We start from the raw sequence: 24,703 nt of genomic DNA, 5'->3' as shown, positions 1-24,703 counted from the left end.
AGCAGTAAAATGTACTGTATGTGCACAGTGTAGATATGGAGGTCACATATTTTGTGCAGACTGCCATTTATACTTGCAAATGAATTATTATTTACCATGAAGAATGCACCTACAAGTTTAAAAGGGTTTTGCTCACTCCAAGCAGGTCTTTTGAAAAATTCACTTAAGGAATTCACTGCTTTAAATGAAAAAATCTGTCTTTCAGAAATGTGAAGTAGTTGGTTGTCCTGGCTTGACCCTGAAGTACTCAGAAACTTTTGCCTCTGATGATGGTTTTTAGCATTTTTTTTAAAGCTTTCATAGGTGCCAGGGTAGACACTGGTGTTTTGACATATGAAAAGTTTTTAGATTATATTAGCACTTAAATGTGTGTGCATTGCACATATAAAGGCACAGATGAACCTTTACTAGGTGCTGTGTGGTCATAGACAAGCTTCACTTATAATGAGCCTAAAATTCTTGCTTACATTTTGTATGCATACAGTGACCTGTAGATGAAGAGGTGTGAGCTAAACACTATGTTAGATGAGTGACTCTCTCTGTATCACAGTCCACTTGGAAATGACTGCTCAGCAGTGAGGACATACTGATATAGGTTTGCAAACTGTGCAAACTGCATTTGAGTGTCAGCTACATTTCCATGTGGCAACACGTGCATTATCTGAGAGAAATTCAAGTTGTGTTATTTACATTACTTCTTATTTCAGGCATTCTATGGGTTTTAGTTATACAAAAGTTACCTAGCTTTTCTCATTCTGCCTAAATGCTCTGGTCACACAACTGGACTATTCCTTTTGGGTGTAATAGCTTTTAAGGAGAAATTCTTCACATTTCTACACTCACCTGCATATGTTGATCACCTTTCTCTTTCACATCCTTATTTTCTTTGATTTTTTTTCTCCTATGGTATGTCAAGCTCTCATTTTGAATGTCAAAGAAGTTCTGCCTCTTGATTCCTTTTTAGAGTATGTTAGTTTAGTCTGAGAAATTAGCATTCTATCCCAAGTATCTCACCACTGACAGTGTTAAAGTATTACATTATGTTGAACATAGTTGTGTAGATGACTAATTGGTAATTAATGCATCTTCAGTCTTCAGCAAAATCGCCAAATAATGGAAAGAAACCTACAGATGGTGCTTTAAATTACTATTGATATGATATTGAAAAAAAAATCTGGAGCGCTGAGATAATTTTTGAGGCTTCTCATTATCACCTAAAATCTCCAAAATTATAAAAAGAGATTTTCTTTTTTCCCTCCCCTCCTTCATAGCAACATCTACACAGATGATTTAAAGGTGAGACTTAGTGGCCAAGAAGGCCAATCTCATCCTTGCTTTTATCGGAAGTGGTGTGGCCAACAGGACTGGGGCAGTGACCATCGCCCTGTACTTGGCAGTGGTGAGGCTGCACCTCGAGTGCTCGGTCCAGTTCTGGGCCCCTCACTGTGAGAAGGACATGGAGGTGCTGGAGCGAGTCCAGAGAAGGGCTGGTGAAGGGTCTGGAGCACAGGTCTTACGGGTAATGGCTGAGGGAGCTGGGGGTGTTTAGTCTGGAGAAAAGAAGGCTCAAGGGTGACATTATTACTCTCTGCAACTGCCTGAAAGGAGTTTTTAGCCAGGTTGGGCTCGGCCTCTCCTCCTGAGTAACAAGTGACTGGACAAGAGGAAATGGCTTCAAGTTGCAGCAGGGGAAGTTTACATTGGATATTAGGGAAAATTACTTCACTGAAAGGGTGGTCAGGCATTGGAATAATTTGCCCAGGGAAGTGATGGAGTCACTGTCCCTGGAGCTAATTAAAAGACATGTAGATGTGTCACTTAAGGACATAATTTAGTGGTGGACTTGGCATTACTGGGTTAACCCCTGGACTGGATGATCTTAGAGGTCTTTTCCACCCTAAATGATTCTGTGATGCTATGATCCTAGTAGGATGCTTTGATTTTAAATTTTTAAAGTGCTGGGGTTTTGGATTAGTCCTTCTGACAGCAGAAGTTGTATGTGTCACTTTGGTTATTCTGATTGACTAAGTCAAGTATTTTGGTGATGGCATTTCATAAGCTTCTTAAGAATGGATGAAATCATGTTTACTAACTAGGATATCTCCTACTTAGCTGTAAGCCCACAGTACACTGTAATCAAGGATACAGTTTCTTTTTCTTATATGGTAAACTAAACAACTGTCTTTTTTTCTCCCCTCTGAGAAAATTCACAAACACTTTAAGTAGCTTTTCATATCCTGTTGAAATTTTGATTCCCTCTGAATTGACTACTGTGGAGATAAATTCTTAGCATGTCTCGTCTTGCTTTGTTTAAAAGAGTTTTATGTATGAAAAAGGAACAAAGAAGTTCTGAGATTTTGTGAAAACTCTTTTCTGTAACCTTTAAATCCTTTTGCAAAATAAAGTCATAATATGGTAGTAATAAATTAAGAAAATACCTCTTCTTTATGAGACTGCATGCTTCAGCATATTTACGTTTGAAAAATCTTGTCTCTGTTAACAACTTGCTGAAAAGAAAATTAGTTCCCCAGCTTTAAGATCAGGTCACCAAAAACGATTGCTGCCAGTACCAAGGTATTTTTTGTTTATTTATTTAGTAGTTTAATCTCTTTTGACTTTTAGGGGAGAGAGGTACTTTCAGGCCTTGTACCCTCTGGTCGGTACATTACACATTTTAGGTTCCCCTCCCCGGCCCCAGAGAACCTGTGGTAGGTTTTGCCGGCAGTGCTCTGGCTGCTTGGGCCAGCAGTAAGACAAGGGGTCATAGTGCCACATAGTGCCACAATGTTGGGCACTATTTTGAGAAAAAAAACCAAAGATATCATGGTCATAGTGACTGATGCCTTCCTTTTAATTTTTGGAAAATATTTACTGGAGAAACTTTCTCAACTTTGTTTCTCTCTTTTCCTATGTTCAGGCATTTTTCAATGTATGTATAAGTATTACTCAAGATTTCATATGTTAAATAGAACAAAACAAAAAATTGCCCCCCTTGAAAGACTACTCTGCTATCCCAATGGTCAAGTGCCATCCAGTTTTTCATCTTCCTCTGCTTGTAATTTGTTTCAATAGATCTGTGACAAATACCTTAATGTGGGCTTTTTTTCTCCTAGTATCTCAAAAGTACTTTCTAATGCAGATTCCATCCATGTCATAGCTTCTTCTAAGGAAGGTCTCTTATTAGTGCCCAAAGTTTTTCACTTGCTTACTCTTCTGCCTGCTTTTTGATGCTGTCAGAAATTCTATTCTACTGTCAAATTCTATTTTAGAATTAATTTTATTATGTTTGTATGCAATAATTTTTTTATTTTTCCTCCCTTCTTTTTTAAAATGTCATTTAATATTCACTGAATATTTACATTTTATTTACATTTAATAGTTATGCTTGATTTTCCTCCAAAATAAAATGAGTTGAATGCAGCCACAGGTCTGAGAAAATAGTGTAAGTAGCATTGGACAGAAACGTTTTACTGATGAGAAGCTTCTTCAGGTAGCGAGTTTTCATTATAGACCGGTTCCCTTTGCCACCTCCACCATGGTCAAGCAGAGTGGTAGCAGTTGTGGTGGTGACACAGCCAGATGAATAGTTTTACAGTACTTACTTCAGAGGAGAGATTGCACAGCCCTTGAGGAGTCCCAGAACTGTTTAACGAGTCTGAAGAGTTCTATGATAGACTTCGGACGGATGTATCAACAAAGAAGAAATGAAGGAGGGATAAAAGGGAGAGACTGTACTGTTATTTAAAATAAAAATAATAATAAAAAAAAATCTTTGTGCATTAAATGGCATGAAGGCAACTGCTAGAACGACAGCCACACTTGCTATCTAATAGTCATGAATTGCCATAGGAACCGTAAGTGTATCATCTCTTGTGTTAATATTAATTGCCGTTCATAGTGTTACGTTAACAGTGAGTAACAGAAACCACAAACGCACTAGGTCAGTGGAACTGTAAATATTGTGACCTTGAAAAATGTTTTTCCCCTTCTCTCCACTCCCAGTCTTTTTTATATTTTTGTTAATGTAGACCTTAGGACCATAAGAGCATATACTTAAAATAAATGAGGGAACCACTACAATCATTCTGCCTACTACTGCCATCTCCTGGCTGGAACCGACCCCACATATGGATAGGTTTCTTTCCCTTTTGTGGTGAGGGGAAGCTCAGACAGTTGTCCCATGTGTTCGAGGAACTAAAAAGGCTGTACAGTATTTCCATGCCATATGTATGTGGGCAGTTGATGTTAGTGGTGTAAGTACAGCCACAGATAGTTAAATTGCTTTACATACTGATGGCAAAATTCTGCATTTTATTAAATAGCCAAATGAAAAAAAAGCAAACAGCTAGATTCCTCCAATTTGTTTGCATTGCTGTAGTCTTTTCTTTGAACGTAAGCTGTGATCAAACAAAATGCTGTCTGCACTCCTCTTCATTTCCATGGTTCTTGTTCTTACCAACAAACTTTTCCAATTCAAACTGCAGAGAAGGTCATCTTTATCAAATATATGTTTCTAGAATAAATATATACAACCTTCTGTATATTTATAACTATGTATGTAGGAGTGTTTTTTGAACAAAATCCTGTTGAGGCAGATGTCTGAAACTTTCTTTAGTTTTATGTCAAAGACACATGGCACATACCTCATCTAAATTTGCTCTATCTGATTTACATTGAGCAGGGATCTGGTCAGAAGTGGTTAGTTGCTAGAACTCACAATGGCATTAATATGGGAAGCTTCTGATGGTTATTAGTCATATATAATATTCTGATGGATATTAGGGATCACTATGGTGATTTACTGCAGCCACCCCGATATTAAAAAAAAAAACCACAAATTCATTTCCAAACTAGCAGTGTTGCTTTAAAAATAAATCAAGATATACATTATTTAAGGGCCGTACCATAGATCCAGTCATGATTGTGGCAGTAAAAAGGTGAGTGCAAATTACAAGTCATTTACAAGAGGTTAAAATCACAAATCAACCTGTATGCCATTGCTACCCTCTCTTTGTCATTTATCTCTCTTTTGCATAAAATTGCATAGTTTTCTCTAGCATGGCCTGCAAATGCAAAAATACTTTGAATTAACTTCCAGGTACCCCAGCATTTGGAGCCTCTGTTTGAAGCACTTTGTGCATGGCTATTTGGTTAAATTCCAGTGTCCAGGTGAATTGCAGTGCAGGGTGTGGTTGTCAGTTAGTATTGACACAGATTAAAAAGTTATGTCACATTAATGACATTTAGAGGAACTGAAGCAGCAAATGTTATCTAATGCCTTCCTCTGAATTTGACATAGTGAGTTGACAGGTCTAATAGTGTAGCTAGAACTGCAGATTATTGCCCCTTGTCATTAAGTAAAGGAATATTAAGGTAGGGCTTCTTCTTGCTTATAATGTTTTAATGGCTTGATCTGATCAGTAGTTGCTTTGGCTTGACGGGTTCACTGAGTCTTTCTACTGTGTTTTTGCCTTCTCGTTTCCTATGATGTTACTGTGAAAGCATCAGGAGAAGGTCACTGTCTACAACTTGCTCATGAGGGGAAGAGGAGGGGTCACCTGTCTGGTGACCAGTGACAAGACCCAAGGAATGGCCTGAAATTGTGTCAGGGAAGATTTAGGGCTGGATATTAAAAAAGGTTTTTCACCCAAAGGGTGGTTAAACACTGGAACAGGCTTCCCTGGGAAGTGGTCACAGGACCAGGACTACAAGAGTTCAAGAAGCATTTGGACAATGTGCTCAGGCACATAGTGTCATTCTTGGGGATGACCCTGTGTAGGGCCAGGAGTTGGACTTCAGTGGTCCTTGTGGGTCCCTTCCAACTCAGGATATCCTATGATTCTATGTGAGACTGATGTTTTCCAACTGCTCTCCTGCATTGACCTCTGGATAAAAAACACACGGGTGATCAATGGAGAGAAAACTAGTTAAATTTTTTTATTCTTTCAAAAACTGTTTGAATTGACCCAATTCAGAGGAAGTGACCAACTGACTGACCTCTCATCTCTTACCAAACAGCTTGTGGAGGCACAGGTTCTTTGTCCTGCTGCTAAAACTGTCGGGGCAAACTGACCTTCCAACCATTTGTGGTTGCCCTGTTTCCTAGGCTGGCTGGTTAAGCAGGAATGGCAGCAGCGAGGGAGAAGAATGGAAGAAAAAGAACCCTCTTCAGAAAAATGGCACAAGGAGCATTCTGTGCTGGGCAGTGCACTTAAGGATCTGCACAGTCTGTGGGAAGCCCTTGAGAAGGGGGTACACAGTACAAAACTCTCTACAACCATCCCAAAACTACTCTGAAATTTCTTGCCATTGCAGAGCTGCACGGCTGTTTCTGCCTTATGGGTCCCTCTGCTGGCCTTAGTTGTTCGATTGAGTATTTTCAAATAAAGCACCAAGAACATGGTCAGAACAAACCCCAGCTTGCAGATCCCTTCTCTCTTCTTCAGTTTTGGGTCCCTGGTAGTGTTGCAGAACCTTTGGGAAGTGGGGAGCAAACAGCAGGTCCTGACCAGTCAGAGTGGTTACATGATGGAGGTGTGTAACTGAAATACATGAGACTTTATTTAAGTACCTCTGTGTGATAGGCCAGGAAAAAGATACACTTTTCTCAAAGCAGTCCCAATGAGTTTCTCTACTATTAAGAAAAATTGTGAAATACATTGGAGTTATTGTTTATTAAAGTTTAAGCTTATCATCCTGTTTGCTAAATATATATTTATGACAATGCACAGATGTGTGTGTGACGGAGAGGGATGGAAATATTCTTTTTGAGCTAATTAAATTCTGAAGATGAAAAAAAGGCAGTCCACAATCTGTAGTTTTTTTTTTCTGGTAGATTTTTGGTTTGTTTTTTGTTGGTTTGTTTTTTTTTTTTTACTTCCTTCTGTTCTCTTGTTATATTGATGATTATTTATTGGCTTTACATCTCAGTTCAGGAGTTGTAATGCTTCTTAATTGTTTTTTCAAGTTTATATCTTAAGCTGTTCTCATAATTATGAAATCTTCGGTTTATGAAGTTTTCTTTACTCTTTTTCACTGTCAACCTGGATTGCATTCATCTTTTCTACAGCTGAACAAACAGAAGGCCATATCCATCAAAAACATAGTCTTGAACCAAGTGAGCTCATATAAGCTGTATACCTAAACAGTACTGAGTTAAAATTGATTTGTACTTATGAGATGAGAAGTCATCTCAGATTTTCTGTTCATCTTCTAGGTTAGTTTATTAGTTACCTAAATTTAGCTTATATGAGAATGGACTTAGCAAACTAAGTTATAAATAAGAAACTCCTGCCAGAAATAGCGGTGGTGTTTGTTTGTTTTATGTTTTGGTTTTTGGTTGTTCGTTGGGTTTTTCTGTTTTGTTTTCTTTATCTGTAGGACTTTTTTCCCTTTTACTTTTAAATCTTTCTATAAAGCTGAGGTGAGGGAATTCTTTCAGATTTATCTTCAAATAAGAATATTAGGAAAAATGCAGTACTCAATCCCACTACTTTTGCCTTAAAAAACCTTTTGCATGTCTATTGGTCTCTTAATTTTTCATTTTTTTGAGTAAAACCGCGGTCTGAGTTGATTCATATAGGCTGCTGCAAATACATTTCACTTGCCAAATTCTGATTAAAACTCACTCATGCCTGAAGCTAGCTTGAGATTTTCAGGTTATCATCTATTCTTGTACTTTTCATAGAGCTAAAGCAGATTTTTGTATCAAGTCTAGAGAAAAAAAGGAAAAGTAGAAAGAAAAAAGCCTGTGACATTAAGTTGATTTTGGCTGAGCAAAGTAGGCTTTAGTGATGTAATGAAAGGTCACATTTTACATATACTGTTTATTTATCTAATAAAATGGAAAAAACCACGACCTTGTGTTTAAATCCAAAAGTTGCATTTGCATTCCCAAGAATGCTGCAGTCCAATTTGATCTCAGACAAGTCATTTTACCTCTTGATACCCAATCTCCCAGGATTCTGTGTCATGCTTAGGTTTGTGCTCTCCTCCTTTGTCCTGCTTGCAAAGAGGATCTGGACCTTTCCTACAAGCTATACACTGTCTGTTGCTCCTCTAAACTAAAGTATTGTGCAAGGGAGCATTGATAGTTCTGGAATACAGTGTGGATTACTGAACTTCAAAGTGAAATTAAATCCCAGGTACAAAAGAAACCCGAATATACTTTATTTCAGTCTTGTTTCGCAGCTGTATTTTCATAAGAAAGCTGAATTCTCATTGGTTAGTATGGGCAGTCAAACGCATTGGTTTCAAAATTAATTATAATAATATTACATTAACCTTGGTGATACTTTATGCAGTTTATGCACTTTCATTTAGGTAATTATATAGCATAGTCCAGATCTGATTTTTACAGCATCATTATGTAGAAATGATAAATGACATTTATTTCTTAATAGAGATTTTTTCAGTTTGAAAATAAACTAGAATTAAATTTTAAATCAGCCTTTTTGTTTTATTTCTAATTATTAAAGAATTTCATTCTGCTACTTAATATAAAATATTACATATTTTCTATTATTTATATTATTTTGCCATAAATATTCTGGCTATGTAAGAAACACACTTTCATCAGAACATATGTGTTTATTACACATCCATGTAATTGTTTATTAAAATTAATGGATTTTTTCCAGTTCCTTCGTGGCTTGGATATCTGAAGTTGTTTAAAATCTCTTAGATGTCGTAAAAGGATTCTACGGTTGGCTAGGGCTTTACATCATGTCTCTACAGTACACTACAACATAAATAACAGAAAAATATCAGAGTAGTTATTTTGTGTGCATACACCAAATTTTTTTGTGTAGTTTAGTGAATAAGAAAAAAACCCACCCTCTATCAGCCCTGTTCCCCCACTCCACCCAACAAGCTATTTTTCCTAGATGCATGGTTCACAAGATACTGATTTACAGAATCTGTTGTAATATTAGAGTTCAAAAAACCAGATTATTTCCATAAGATGTGTGTTTGTTCTATACTTCTCCCATTGACACTAAGTATTTCTCAACATCTTAATGATACCCTCTAAGGAGAGAAGCTATTTAAGAAACTATTGCCATTTTTAAGGTTCAGTAAATAATAATAATAATTCTAGTAAGAGTTCTAATAATTTATTAGAAATACTATTTATTATGGAAACATGTCTATATATTTGGTATTTGAAAGTTTCTACTAAAGAATAAATAACTGTTTTTTTAGTGCTTTCCTATAGACTGAACCTGTAACTAGGATCTGAACCTGAATTTAAATGAAATGTTAAGTAGAGTATAGAAGCTGTGGCAGGCAAAAATTCATTGTCTGTGATTGTATTATGAAATAAGATCAAAAGCTCATATGCTTCCTGAATCAAACTTATGGTTTGGACTTTTTTGATGTTATACTATAAATGTCTAACGAGGCATTTCTTACTGTAGTTCTAGCTGTATAGTTCATAGATATGATCTACTATATTTATAAAAATTTCCTTATTTCACACTTCCTAAAGTCCCTTCCACTTCTTAAGGATTGAAAAAAAAAAATAAAATCTTTATAGGTTTAGCCACTTTGAATTCCATTTCTACTTAAAACAGTAGAGAGATGTCCTGCCAGCATTGGTTAGCTGAGCATGATCTATTGCCATAAAGATAAACTGCATAGGTTTCCTAGCAATGAAGGTCAAAGGACACACGCACAGCTATTTATTTGCTTTTAAAACAGAAGGAATATGATTTATGCAGGATATTAGCTAATGTCGTAGTGTTGAGCTTTGCAGGTGCGGCCATGGGAGCCTGACCCCCGCTAATCCCCCTAAGTGCAGCGGGCATGCATGCAATGGCTTTGTTGTTGCCGTGCTGCTTTGTGACTCCTTTTGTTCCATGGTTTGAGAGGTCAGGCTGCATTTCCTGGATAGGATTCCAGACTTTTGATTAGATTCGAATTAAGCAAGTTACAGACACTGGGGCAATGCATTTGGACAGAATTACCAATACCTGCAGTTGCTTTTAGTCTTATTGCATGTGTTAGCTTGCTTGGGTTTGAAGCTGCTTCTGCTTAGTTTCGTATTAAACTTTTGCTGAAAGTACTTCCTAGCCTCCCAGCCATCTGCTGATACAAAGCCTGCTGAGCCCCTCAGCTGACTGACTGTACAAGGGATTCATACAAATGGGTCAGCCTCAATCCACACACACTCTTCAGGGAAGTGAGCCAGTGCTGAGATTTCCGAGAGCTGACTGTAACTGCTGAAAGGTCCTAATAATGCATCTTCAGAGTTTCTTTTAATGATGCATTGTTACCCTGTCTGACCTGCATTCTGCTAGATGCAAGGTATAGATGACCAGCTCAGTACAGGGAAGAGGCACATAGACTTTTAGGCCTTGTTACTTTGTTTAGCGTTAGGTGTAGTGAGCAGAAGTGTTTTGTAACAAAGGACAGTCTTACTGCTTCTCTTCTTTGCTGTTTTTTCTAATGTTACTGTTGGGCTTCATATGAAGTGGGGAGCTTATTCTTTGTGTGCTAGCAGTGTATAAACTTCAGCTGAGATGTAACTACATAACAGTCTTTAGAGTAGAATTTACAACAAAATTATTGATTCATTTGATACTGTTTGATGGGTTTCAAACACAAGTATAGGCCATAATTTTACTTTTAAAAATTAAGTATATAATGGTATTTTAACACCACTTAGAATAATAGTAAGAACAAAACCTGGAAGTGATGATGTGCATAAGTATGGCTAATGATTTTATTGAAGAAAAAATAATTAGTGATCGTTCACATCAGAGTTTGTCTGAGATTATTGTGAGATTATTAATTATAAAATTTGCATATAACTGCTTTGGTTTGAAATATTTTCTAACAAGCAACTAAGAGATTGTGAAGATTTAAGAAAAAATACACGTTGAATTTTTACACTTAGGGTAAAGAAAAGGAGGTCTTATTATAGCTGTTACTTTTTCCACATTAGGGCTAAAAAAGCATCTCTTACCCAAAACTGTAAAATGTATTGTTACCATGTCTATCTATTTCAGAATCATATAGTTCTTCTCCCTTACTAGGATATAAGAGAGAGAAATATTTTACAGGGTGTGCTAAAAAATATGTATTGTAAAGAGGCAAGCAGCAACCCCTAGAGGGAGCCACAAGCCTTCCTTAGGACTGCAACAGCAAACTTTTGTATGGAGTTGTAAATTACTCTTTTTTCCCCCTTCTAATACAGTATTTATTCCTACTGTTTCAGTCTGAGTTTTAAACATTATTTGCACTACTCAAAAATATATTTCACAATTTACGTGTTGAAGTTCATAACTATTGACAGTGCTGTTTTGAAGAGGGGAACATGCAGCAGCACTGGATGATGTAGGGGAGTGTGAGTGTGTCCTGTTCCTCTGGCACAGCACGTTCTGGGGAGCGTGTGCCGCTTTGGACATGTTCACCTTCCTACCACAAATCACATCTGTTTCAGTTTTGGAATACGGTAGTAACACATTTCCTTCATTGCCTTACTTCTTTTAAAAAACTGAAGATATTACAATTTGTGAATGTTTGTATTTTCTGTTTAGTCCACCAAATGATGAAAAAAATTATATCTTTCATCTTTTTTTCTCTATATAAGCAGAAGCAGAGGAGGAGCAAACAGTTCCATCTTTCTGCTTCTCTCCACCCTTCCTAGTCTCAGCACCCCAATCCTCACAACCTGTTCAATATACCCTTTGCTTTGCTAGTGCCAACAGTTTATCCCATGAGCAAATTTGTTGACAACATCACTATAAAATATATCTCCTCCTGGGAATGTCATGCTATGCACTCAGCAAAATGTCTCCATATACCTTAGCAAATCAGCAAAATATTTTAATAAATGCTTTATTTCTATGAACCAAATACCCTGGTGGTTATTGGATTTGTCACAGAATATAGGGTTTCAACTGTAGCCATACTGACCTTCATACACTATTGTGTTGCAACCGAAATCTTTGTGTAATCAAATGATGAAAAAAAAATCTTAATTAACATTAAATTATCCCATTTTAAAGAATAAGTAACTAATTTTATGCACCATCATTAAAGCTTGCTTTTTTAAAATTCTAGTGGTTTAGCATTTTGATCTTAGTTATGAAAACACAGCAGGACATTGAACTATTTTTAATTGAAAGGTTATCAAACCACTTTCAGCAGGACACTGCATTTATGAGTGGACTTGGATCTCGTAACTCCTGAGTGCCACAGAAATTAGTAAATTATGAAAGGCTTTTCTTCTGGTAAAAAAATATATATGCTATTTAGCCATAAATTCTTATATACTCTCATTTTATCACTAAGAATTAAAGAGCGCTAGGTACATGACTTTTGCCTCCTCCTGTGTGCTCCTTAGACATGTTGCAAATGCTGGATTCTGTTGTTGAGTGATGCAAAAGCTCCTGTCATAATCTTTTATTCCCTGGGTGCAAAGTAGTCCTTTGCAATGCAATTGAAGGAAATAGATGACATTATTTGTTGTACAGTGTGTATCAAGAGCACTGAAGCAGGAGGGAGTGCACAGAACCAGTCACCACTCTGAACTACCATTGTTTAAAAGTTCAGGTCAGCAAAGATCTAAGTAATTATTTAGTTTGTGAACCCCTTTGTACTGTCACAGTATTCTTCTAATTATTTTCCTATAATGCTTAACATTATACAATGTACTTCTGTCCTAAGCAAAGTAAAATATCCATGACATAAAAGAAGAAAAGATATTCTAGCAGTTACTACTGAAAGTGAGACCAGTATGAATTCAATTGTATTTAACTGAATTGAGGGTAAACTTTATCATGGCTTTCAATATGAACAATTTGTAATAATCTGTATAACAGAAGTTCTCTAACTTGCATAAATTCCTTCAGATGCTTGACACCAACTCTGAATAAAAACTGCCTTGTTTCAGTGGCCAGGTTTTGCTCTTCAGCAAACAAACCTGTAACAGGATGCTAGAAGGGAAATAGTCAAATTTGGAGTATAGCAATATGCTTGTCTGCATTTCGAGTATATCAGTTATACTTTTAGCTTGAAATCACTGTGTAAGTGTACATTTTATAAAGGCAGATGAAAACCTACCAGGTAGTAAGAAAAAAAAAATAGACACAAAAAAGCCCCAAATGAGAACAAAATACTGTGATTTATAAAGCATGCTTCTTCTAGCAGCATTTCTGAGTTTCATGTGCTAAACACCTACTCTTGACCTCGAATTGACCTTGAAGTTTATGAGCTAAAGGTAACAATTATGCAACGGCTAAAATATGCAGACAGGACTTTACTGCCTAAAAAGAACTGCTGTCCTATGTTTTGTTTGAATTAGCACACTTTGCTGTTTATGAAACTTAACTTTGTCCTTTTGGGAAGCTGGGGGAAAGGAGTGCCAGTAGCTAATGTGCAGAAACGTCAGAACAAAGTGGGGGGCGAGCTCAGAAGGGTGGCAGATGCATAGTGTTAGGTTAGTTCTGCAGAAGTTACTGTCTCTTTATTTGTGCTGTTTCTGAAAGAAAGAAGTTATCCCAGCGAGTGTCTCCAGCCAGAGATTTAATGCTGAAGAAGCTCGGTTGCATTATAAACTTTCAAGGGGGGTGAAATGAGCCTTTGTTATCTAAAGCAGTCACTCAAAATAAAGTGGCCTCGTCAGAGACTTGGCTTTATTAATTTTTATCATGTGTTACAGCCTCTTCAAGGTGTCATCAAACTTTAACCTTCCAGTCGTGGTGCATTCAAGAGACAGTCAGGTGACTGTATTGCATTTTCTGTACATCACAGCTCTTTTTCTGTAAATAGAATTCAAATGTCAAAAATAATGTGCTTAAACTGTTATTCAAACAGTAATCACAAGTATCCTTTATAATTTAAATGGATATCTCCATTTTTTTATCCTTCTGTAAATAAAAGGCTTATTTTTCTGAGTAAAAAGAAAAAAAATCCCCAAACAAAAGCGCCTCTAAATCTATTGCATTGTTCTTCTATTCCTCTGAAAGATGCAATAAGAATAAATACCAGTGCATAGTAACATTTTTAAAGTAGAAGCACCCAGGCGTACACATCTAGTTTTACAAAAGAACCTTTTTTGGTTTTCCTACTTTCTATCAACATGAAATCTCAAAGCAGTACAGGTGATTCGTGACATACATGCATGTCACTAATTTTGGCATTAAATAAAGCATTCCTCATATTCTGTTTTACTCTTTGCATTGGCCACAACCACTTGCTTTTTCACAAGAGGACTGCCAAAGGTGGAGTCTCAATTTTCCTACTGTTTTTCATCCTCTAAGACCTTGGAACAAGTGACACAGTGTCTGCCTCAGGTGCACAGTGATATTTATATCTACCTATCTCACAGATGGGTTTAGGGAAGATGCTCATATTTGAAGAGTACTTGTAATATATGAAGGACTGGAACCTTACAGTCTGTTTCTCTCGGGCAAAATCAAATGTACTCTCTGTTGTGCTGCAATAAGGACTGAGCAAATTCCAGGGCATTGCTTTGAATAGCAGGTGTTAGGTTGCTGTGTCTTTCCCAAACAGATGTTTTAGCTGCGCAAGAAACAGACCAAGTGCACGTACCCCAACTCTGCAGAAATTTAAATCTAAATATTTAAATGTATGGAAATACTTTATTTATACTAAAACTGCAATATTCGCATCATTAAAATATTAGCTAGTGATAAGATTGATCGTGGAATGCTTTTACACAACGTAGAGGTAACGAATGAGTATGAATATCAGTGGAAGAAGGGCGCATTTTCTCTTGAGAACGAATTGTTATAGATTCAATGAACTCTCTTGGGTATATTTTTTATTCTGGTGACAAATTTCCCTAAAAGCATCAGAAAGCATTTTCTTTCATAGTTATGCTTTAATGCAGATATTTCTATGGCTGCAAAATCCTCTAAGTAGTAATGAAACCCTGTAATTTTATATTTTCTCCAAAATTAGGTGTGAATGTTATTCTCCATTAGGAAATTATAATAAAATGAGCTTTGCCCAGATGGCTTTCCTGGGAACCAAAGGAGGTTTTTTTAGACAGAATAAAATCAATCTCTTCAGCAGTGACAGTGTGAAATACTGTTTATCATTCTTGCTACCTTAAAAATTTGTTACACTGCTGTTCTAGGCTTCATGGACCTTAAGGTAAATTATGACATATCATATATGATTCTTTTTCATAATTTCTATAAAAACAACTAGTTATCAATGCATGAAGAAATTTACAATGGGGATAAAAAAAAAGAAAAGCTTTTTCCCTGAGGTTTATATTGTTGTATGTTCTAGTGAGCTGTGAGACCATCCCTGACCTTTGCAGGTTAACGAGACTCCTCGCAGTATAAGGGGCATGCTTTAAATCAAACCCTGTGTGCCAGTTTTGCTCTAGTGGAGTACCTAGGAAATAACTTGTAATATGTGTATAAATCCTGTGATGACTCCCTGCAAGATTTTCGTAACTTTCTGCCTGATCTCTTATTTGAAAGGTCCAATAGAAGACTCCTCCAGAGCTTCAAAAGGTTTCTCAGTGGATCCAGTATAAACTTTTTATTGCAAAAAAACTTATTTAACTAACCCAAAACAAATCGTCAGTTGGAAAGTTTTATGTTGTATAAAGGAGACCTGACACCTCCTGGAATGTTCAGGAGCCTCTTAGGCTGTGGTTACATCTGGGGCTGACACTGGAGTGTCCAGCTGTGCAGCTGCTCAGCAGTTTGAGGCTGTTTCTCTTTCTGTGTTCCCTTTAGATGCTTCCATTTCATCCCTGAAACAAAGTGGGAAATTTTTCGAAGTCTAGTTATTTGACAGTATGGCAAAAAAGTGTTTTTCCCTAGGAGAAGGTCTGCAAGGCTCCTCTCATTTGGACAGGAACTGTCTTTCAGAGAGGACCCCAGAGCCCTTTGCTCAGCAACATCTGGTAGGCTTCAGTGAGATTCAGCAGCCATTCCACTGAGCCTTGGTCTTGTAATGTGTCACTCGTGCTCTTTAAGGCAGCCTCAGAAGCTATTAATATACTGCATGTAGATGATGTTTCTTGTCCTTAAATCTTTAAGTTGTTTACTCTACTGGCTCTCCAGAACACATCACAGTTTTTGAAAGTTGAGAGTGGGAAACTTAGACATAATGTCAGTATGTCGTACTGAGTTTAATTAATATTGAAAATCTGGTCTATGGCTTGGACTAGTTATTTAGGTTAGTACTGTCTACAGTAAAATGCAGAGCTCCGGAATTAGAGTTTTTGCGTGTGTATTTTCCATGTGAATGCTGCAAAGTTGGCTTCATAGGACCAGAAAATTTTTGCTGGACCTGGGGGTAACTCCTTCAGTATGGTGAGCATAATGATAATGAAACACAACCTGCTATTCCTTATACACAGTACTTAGGGGGAGGGGCTAGGCAGTGGAAGTTAAGATTAACAACGGTGTATGAAAAAGATACCATGGGTCGAATGAAGCATTGTCCTGCAATGCATCACCATCTCCAAGTAAATCGTAGTGGAGTACACTTCTGGATGGGAAAGGCAAGAAAGTGCATGTCAAGACACTACTTGGCAAGAAAGTGTGCATAGGTGGATAACATATAGAGGTTTTGCACTTGTGTCCTGTGTTTTTCACTATTATGTTTTCATCTGCCAAAAAGCAATAATCTCAGAGCTTAAAATGGCATTTAATCTGGCATGAATATAGTTGAAAGTTTGGATGGTTTTTTTTACTGTGTATGTCAACTTGTTTTCTCAGCTTCACAGATGATATGGCCTTAGTTTCTACTGCATATTAATATCACCACATGCGAGAAACAAAATCCAGAGAAAGGATAAGTGCTTTTTCCAAGACCACACAACAAGTCAGTAGCAGAACTGAAATGAAACCACAAGAATTCCTGGCTCCTTATTAGATTTTTAAGGCATTTTGGAGGGCCTCATTCAGACATGTAGGGAATAGTTTCTTCGAAAAAACATAAATTTTAAACATACTCTAAGTGTGATTTACACTAAGCTGTGTTCTATGGTATGGTATAAACAGGTGTTTGATGGCACTGTCTACCTGCTGGCAGTCTTCTGATTGATTTTTCCAGCCATTTGGTGGTACTGTGCTTCTGGTAATAAAGGAAAGCCAAGGTAAAGAGGTCAGTGGCAGCTACAGTAGATGGTTAAACCACATGTCCTTAGTAGCATTCTCACAATTTGGTTCTTTAAGGGGGTGACTGTGAAAGATAGGACACAAAGCCCAACCATATGTGGTCCAGTGGTATCGGGTAGGTGAGACAGAAAAAGTTCTTTTGTAGCTAAATTCAGCAAGTAATGGGCATTGACTCTCGGAAGCACAACTGAACATAGATGCTGCTGTGGCTACAGTTCTTTATTGAGACAAAAGATGGTGAAAACAACTTGTTCAAAACTTTTAATCAACTTTGATCTTCTTGAATGGAAATTATAGATTTGGGGGCTGGGCCAGAGTGGAAGTAAATGCTCAGCATCATATCCCTTAGATGAATATTTACAGTGTCTTTGAAAGCCTGCTATCTTTAATCTGAAACATTTGCATTCATTTATATCAGTACAAAATGATAGAAAAAGTGGATAGCTGTCTTTCATAGCCCTAATTAGGTCTATAATTTCTTTCTTTATTCTAATTCTTATAGCAATGGTATATGGGAGACTCCCCTAATTAAAGGCAAATAAATACACAGCGAAATGAATTGATGGCATCATTTAGAGTACCCATGTGATTTGGGTGATTGTTTATAACCCAAAAGAAAGTTTAACGAGCCAACCTTTTCCTCAGTCTGCTGCACAAGCAGCCTGGGAACTGGCGTGCTGTCACGAGAGAACCTGGCACGGTTGTGTGCTTGTCCAGATTCACTGAATACTGAATTTATGCCTTACAGCTACCTTTTTTTTTTTTTTTTTTTTGGTAACAGCAGCAGATTTAAACTGCTGTTACAACTGCTTAAAGTTTGAGACACTCAAGCATGAGATTCTTCCTGCTGCACCTTTTACAGACTCTTAACTCAGATTCCTTTGAACTGGGAAAAGGAAATCACATGTTGTTTCTGGCCTGGCCTGCCTGGCAGCAACCAAAATGAGGTCAGAGAACTCAAAATTTGTAATAATAGATGGATTTTAAGTAGTTGATACCTACTTTTTGCTTTTTAACTGAGTTTTGATTGTTAATAGAGCAAAATAATTTAGCCAAGCTACTGAAAGCAGTACTGCTCCTAGGATTTTTAGTTTGTCTGTATTTCACATGGGCATTTTAATATGTCATTTCCTTTGCTATGCATAAGGAGAGGATTTTTTCACCTATGCCAGTTCTTTACTGGGAGAACTCTTAGCCAACTTTTCGTTGTTCTTGAAGGACTGATTCCCTTCCCCAGCTGCTTTGGTCCAACTGCAAATGCTAACTCAGCACTGGCAGGCTCCCATTAGCGGGAATGCATTCCTTCCTTTGCAGGATCTGACACTGGGAGAGCAACTGCTGCTCTGGGCAAGTCCCAAAGGATCGATAGCTCTTTCAGTGGGATGCATTTTGATGGTGAGAAAGTAGCCTGCTTTGTTAAGCTGTCCAGATGATCAGGTCAGAGACTGGACTACACAGGCCACTGTTCACCAGGCCAAATACCTGTTTCTCAAGACCCTGACCAACAAAGTGAAAGAAATTTTCCTATCAGAAAAAAAAATTAAGAGACTTATGGAAAATTTTGCTGTGAGAAGTAATTTGACATTGGTACACATAAACCTGAGCTTTATCAATCTCTCTTCAGGAATTGCAATGTTATTGTTTTCATGAATTTGGGAAGGTTTGTTTGTTCTTTTGTTTTTTAATTTGTTTGTTTGGTTTGTTTGCTTTGGTTTGTGTTGGTTTTTTTTTTTGTTTGTTTTTTTTTCTTTTCTAATTTTATCTAGAAATGAAATTATAGGAAATATAAGTAACTGCTGTAGCTGAAATGTCAGTTGTTCCAATTGCTTCATCTTAGAAAAAGAAAATTTTGTACTTCCTTGACTTTAATACCAAAGTATGTGTCTGAAATGTTTTTTCTGTCACTTCTTTTTTAATTGGAATGTCAAGTTAAGAGTCCCATATGACTGGAACAAACTGTTTCAGTATAATCACATTGCAAGCTATATTTGTCACCTTCTTTGACTGTAGAGATTTTATAGCAACCAAAGTTTCCCTGCCCAGAATCTTAACAAATGTTCAAAAGATGTATGATACAAGAGTTTAAATCTGTGTTGTAATACATTTTTTAAGAAAAAAAAAACTGAAAGCCTGTAATAGGGCTGTGACTCTGGTTTTGAACTTCCTATGAAACGGGAAAAATAAAATAATCTGGAAGGTGGGCATCAGGACCTAAATCTTCCCTCACCACTCACTCAGAGCAAGGTACCTTTTTTTGCTTGCTTTTTACCTTGTGATACCCAAACTCTCCAACTGTCTGAATTCAAGTAGCTTCTCAGAAAGCAGAAGTTACATTTGGGACCTCCTCCAACTAAAAAGCAAACTGGATCTAGGTCTTCCACTTCCTGCTAAACTGGGTTTTCAGAGGAAAGGTGGCCAGATCTGGGAGCCGTGCTACTTTTCTGGGACAGCTATGCTTTGAAAAGAAAGCTGCTATGTCTGCATTTTGAAAGAAACCTAATTTTGTTGATATAGCTTAGTTAAGTAGAGAGCATAGTTACAATAAGGGTGATTGAGGTGCTGCTCTGCCCAGTTTCCAGGATGGAAAGGGGTCAGGATCAACTGAAGCACTGACTACCGTGGACCAAAGAAGTTGTGGTTTTCACAAAGACTGACTTTTGGACACCTGCAGCCTCTTCAGACCCAAAGGAAAACACTTGGAGAGCTTTGGTGCTGCTTGGACTCTGCAGGAGTTCCTGAAAATTTTCTTAGGGGATTTGGAGTTTGAAAAACTTTAGTTATTTATATTCTGGTCTGTGATATGACTGAGTGTTGGATTCCCCATGTTGTACAGAAGAATTACTCGTGGAACTGTATTCTGATGTACTCACTTATCTCTTAAATAGCTTGCACATCAACCCTGGGCATGAATGTCTGCACCTGTTGTCTCTTGATGACCTAATATCCTTTGCAATGATATAATCTACAGGAACTGTGACTATGGAGTTCAGAAGCTGTGCTGTGCCACTGGAATGCCTTCTTGAAGCAGACTTGAAAATGTGTCATATGATTACTGCAACTTCTCGATAATGCTAATATTTGGGTTATTTTGGTTCTATTACTCACTTTTTGCAGATTCCTGGAGGTCAGGACTAGAATGGGAAAACTTCACATTCAACTGCAGGAATAAGAAAGTCAATATATGTTGTTCTAAAGCATTTTCTCCAGCATTCCCATAGTTTTCAGCACATATTGTGCACATAGTATCTTTCATTATGACCTAGTGCTAATTTTGCTGTAAGGAAATTATGTGGCTGTGAAATAGAAACAGAGATATCCATTAGGTTGAGGACAGGTGTTCTGTTTCTTAAGAAGATCTCTGTCAATATATTATTTACCCTTTTAGAAGAAGAACATGGCAAATCAGTGAGTGATTCCATTTTAGTCTGCACACAGAAGTCCTTCAGCAATCTGTGCTCAGCCAACATGAGACTAGGCTATTCGTAACTTTAGAAAAATATTTCAGCTTTTCTGAGGAGCCTTCAGTGGATTTCGTAGTGAGAAATGTAGAGCGCTCATGCACAAATTCAAGCTATTTTTCTTTTCCTTGATTCTAGTATTCCAAGAGAGCCAGTTTTGCCACACTCATGAATAATTTTCCTCTCGTAATTACCATTAACTCAATGTGTGTCAGTTAGGACATGGTAAGTCACTACTGAAAGAAAAACCTTGGTCAGATTTTAATTCATGGCACACCTCTGCATTTTGATCTTCGATGTTGCAAACGTGAATTGAGAGGGCAGGCTTGACTGCAGCGGGCTTAATTGCGTGAAAAGTTGCTTTGCTCTTTCTTTTTACAGTGAAGCACACACAGACTTGCGCTCCCAGTTTTTGCATCTTAGAAGGCTGGATAGAGCTCTTTTTAAAGGCAAGCAGAAGATGTCGTCTTGCAATCTGGTTTTAGTGATAGACGTGGGTATGTTGGTAGGCTTTTATTTTGCCCTTGCTGGCAATATACCTGAATGTTGCTTGGCACATTTTACATAAAGAGGATATTTAGCCCATAACAATTTAGCTAATGAACCATTTGTCCTCTGGTAGGTGATGCTTTAAAACCTTTAATGAGATGTCAGGTGGATGGGGATACCGAAGCACTGGCGAGGTGCTCATACAGGGGTACTAAGGTAAAGGTCTTGTTCAGAGCTTCCTTTCATTTAAGCAACAAAGCTGTAATTACATAAACAGAACTGCTTCAGCCAGCACAACGTGTCGTTATGGATTTTCCAGCTAATCTGTCCATTCATCTTAATGGTGCAGAACTTGTGCTTCATGTCACTCTCTGCCTTTGTTCCACTCCTTCATCTCCTGAAACGTCTGTCATGAAGAAAGTGTTTATCTTGAATTATGTGTTGAAGAAGGTTAGAGTGCACACTTCTGAAGCTTGGCATGAAATTTCCTAAACAAACCTTGCCGGTTGCTTTGTGAAAATAAGAGAGGTATGGATTTCAGATTAACATTGTGCATTAATGTTTTTGGAAGCACTTAAAAATAACGGCTGTGGTGTTGGTGACTAAAGGAATCCCGTTGAAGTGCATGTGACATCCACATTATTAACAAATCAGCTTATTCATTGTAATGAATATTATTATGATAAATGTTATCTTAATGCGCAATGATTAACAGTTATTACAGAGACTTTTTATGAACTGAAACATTTACTTGTATTACATTTAATTTAATACAAAATTTAAACACTTTTCTACTTGGGTGTTTTTGTATTGGGCTAATACTGGTATTGTGTTGCTGTACAAACACTTGCAGAACATACGTATGTGGGTAAATGGAGAGTGCCGTGTGAAGGCTCAGGGACCTGCTGGAGCTTGAGGCACAAAGAGGATTATGCTGGGAACAGCAGAGAGTCTCTGACTCACAAGCAGCTCACACTGTAGAATGAAAGGATTTCACTTTAGCCTCTCTGCTTCTCTTTTTCCAATAGCTATCTTCAATTTAAGATGTGATCTTTTCCTTACCCTTCAATAAGAAATGGTCTCTGGTGAATTTATTCAAGTTATACATAATATTTCAATCCTTTTTGTGTAGCCACTTGTACCCACTTGTTTTTCTGAATTTGATATATTTTAATTTTTTTAAAATCAATATTACTTATATTTCTGAGTATTTTTATATATATTTTGAATAAAAGTGCCTGGAAAATTTGTTAGGGGGAATGAAAAAACAGCTAAGTAAAAACCGAAATGTGTTCAGAAGGTTTTTTGGATTCTTAAGGTTTGTTTTCTCTATATTAATGTGTAGAAACAAATGAAAAAGAGAACAGGTTTTTTATATGCATCTGACTGCTTTCTTAGAAGTGAGGATGCTGCTTCTCCACTTAAGATCTTTGCTGTTCAATTTTCAGCAATTTATGGAGGTATATACTAAATCTTAAGAATATGAATACTTCTGTATGAATCAGTAGCACTATTTATGCTTAAAACTGAAACTCTGTCTCTGCACCGTTCTCACAGAAGCCTGAAAGATGTAGTCCAATTAGCAGTCATCTATTTTTTTATCACACTTTTTTTGTTTTTATTTCAGAAATAGCACACTGTTATTCTTCCTGTGGATTAAGGATTTCTGAATGGCTGATATCAATACTAAGGGAATTTGGAAGTGCAGGTAGAACTCAGTAGTGTGTCTAGACATAGTGAAAACAATTTCTGTAATTTAAACAATATTTCCAGTTTAAATTTGGTTAAAATCTAGTTGATGATTTCTGTTTTCAAATAAAATTCTTTCAATCCTGTTAAGCTCAATGCAATTGTTATTTTTTATTTGAACTCAGAACTGGTTTTCTTTAGGGTTCAATAATAAATTGAGTAGAATATGTCTGGATACTGCACCTACTTTAAAAGTAATGTCAAGGTCTTACAAATCCTCATTAAAAGTAACTATAAACCAAAAGAATTGAGTAAGACATCTATGGGTTTTGAAATGTCCACATTCTTTTCCAATCTTGAAATGTAATATTGTTCAAAGCGTGGAGTAGAACCAACTGTTTTATATCAACTTCCTCTTTATATATAACTAAACTGCATAAACAGCAGTGGAAAGTACAAATAATTACACTCTTTTTTGTCAAAAGAACAGGATTAAGGAAGATAGAACCAGAATGGTAGTCTGTAATAACCATTAGTTAATCTAATGCCTAACAGCAGCATTGCTAATACCTAGGTATATTCAGGAAGGATAGTGGTGTACTAGTTTGGGATTTTCAGGTTTATACAGATGCTCATAGGTGACTTCTGCTTAAGGAAATTAGAAGGGCAGGAACAGATGCTTTATAGGATGCTCAGGTGCCAATACTTGTCGAGAGATTTGATAACAAGATTGAATTTCTCACCAAAATTTGTAGATCTCTGTCTTGTGCCATATGATTATTTTTGTTTGCTTATTATTTCTTTGAGGAAATCAGTGAACCGTATAATTGTTTAGGAAATAAACTGCTGCTATAGTATTTGAAATGTCAATTTTGTGTGGCACTAGACCTCTTGTAAGTGAAAAGTAAGAGAGAACTAGGGTGCCAAAAATGACATTTCAATAATCCAGGTCACTGAAACAAAGTTGTCTCTAAAAGGGGTATATTTGGTACTGCTCCCGAAATTTGAACTGTTGAAGTTAATCTCTTGTATTGATCATTAACATTCCTCAGCTGTTCCTTGAAATTCCAGTTATCTCTTGGTGAGAATATTAGGAAATACATTATTTCTATTTTAGGACCTGAAACTTTCAAATAAACTTCGAAAATTGTTAACACATTCCTTGCTATTGTTACTCTTTTCTGCTGAGATTCACTGCGCTACCTTTTGGAATGGAATTTATTTTTCAATTTAAAAAATATGGAAAACTTCCTGGAAATTGACACTTGTCATCTTCTCTTTTATTCTTAGTATGAAAATAATTCTAAATAGATACAAATCTGATAGAACCCAAAACCTTAGAATTAAAAAAAGGGTGGAAGGCTTTGGCAGACTTCATGCTGCAGAATTCTCAGTTCTGTCTGCATGTTGCAGCTCTTATCACTGAAATCCTTCTCTCAGCTGCTGCTGCTGCATACCAAATTAGATCCTCAACATAGCACTGAATTGTTTATTAAACTAGGTTTTCCCCCTAATTAAGCATTGATGATGAAATCCTGACCATTAAAATAACGGCCAATATTTTGAGTAAATTTTAGACTTTATTATTTTTTTGTTTTCTATTTTAGTCCATTTATTTGTGATATCATCGTAGTAAATGTATTGGTGAAAAGTGCCAAGTCTCTATCATGAATAGCATATGATGAAAGTGCTAAGTCCATGATGCTTGCCTATTAAAATAGCTTCTGTACATAAAAACAGTTCTGTTGAGAACTAGCTTATTAATAAAATCAACCCTGTTTATAGCAGGTATGTGGCACTGCCTTTGCTGTGCCCTCGCCCAGTGCTGATGACTTCACTGACTCCGTTGGATGCGGAGTTCATGTGTCTTTAGGAGTGTATTCACATTGAATAGACACCTATCCCTACTATGCATAATCCAGCCAGTGTAAATACCGTCCCATTGTTGAC

General features: G+C 36.9%; 1 protein-coding gene across 9 annotated transcripts in view; it reads left to right on the top strand.

Annotated features, from left to right (window-relative positions):
- HDAC9 (histone deacetylase 9) overlaps nt 1–24,703 on the top strand; it is a 459,183-nt gene that overhangs the window by 97,343 nt on the left and 337,137 nt on the right. The window lies entirely within an intron of this gene.

This window comes from Pipra filicauda, unplaced genomic scaffold, assembly GCF_003945595.2.
Source record: "Pipra filicauda isolate LSUMZ 115617 unplaced genomic scaffold, ASM394559v2 scaffold66_size7647185_pilon, whole genome shotgun sequence".
In the NCBI taxonomy this organism is placed as follows: Eukaryota; Metazoa; Chordata; class Aves; order Passeriformes; family Pipridae; genus Pipra; species Pipra filicauda.
Note: the sequence above shows the minus strand (reverse complement) of the source record. Positions and strands in the feature narration are given on the sequence as shown.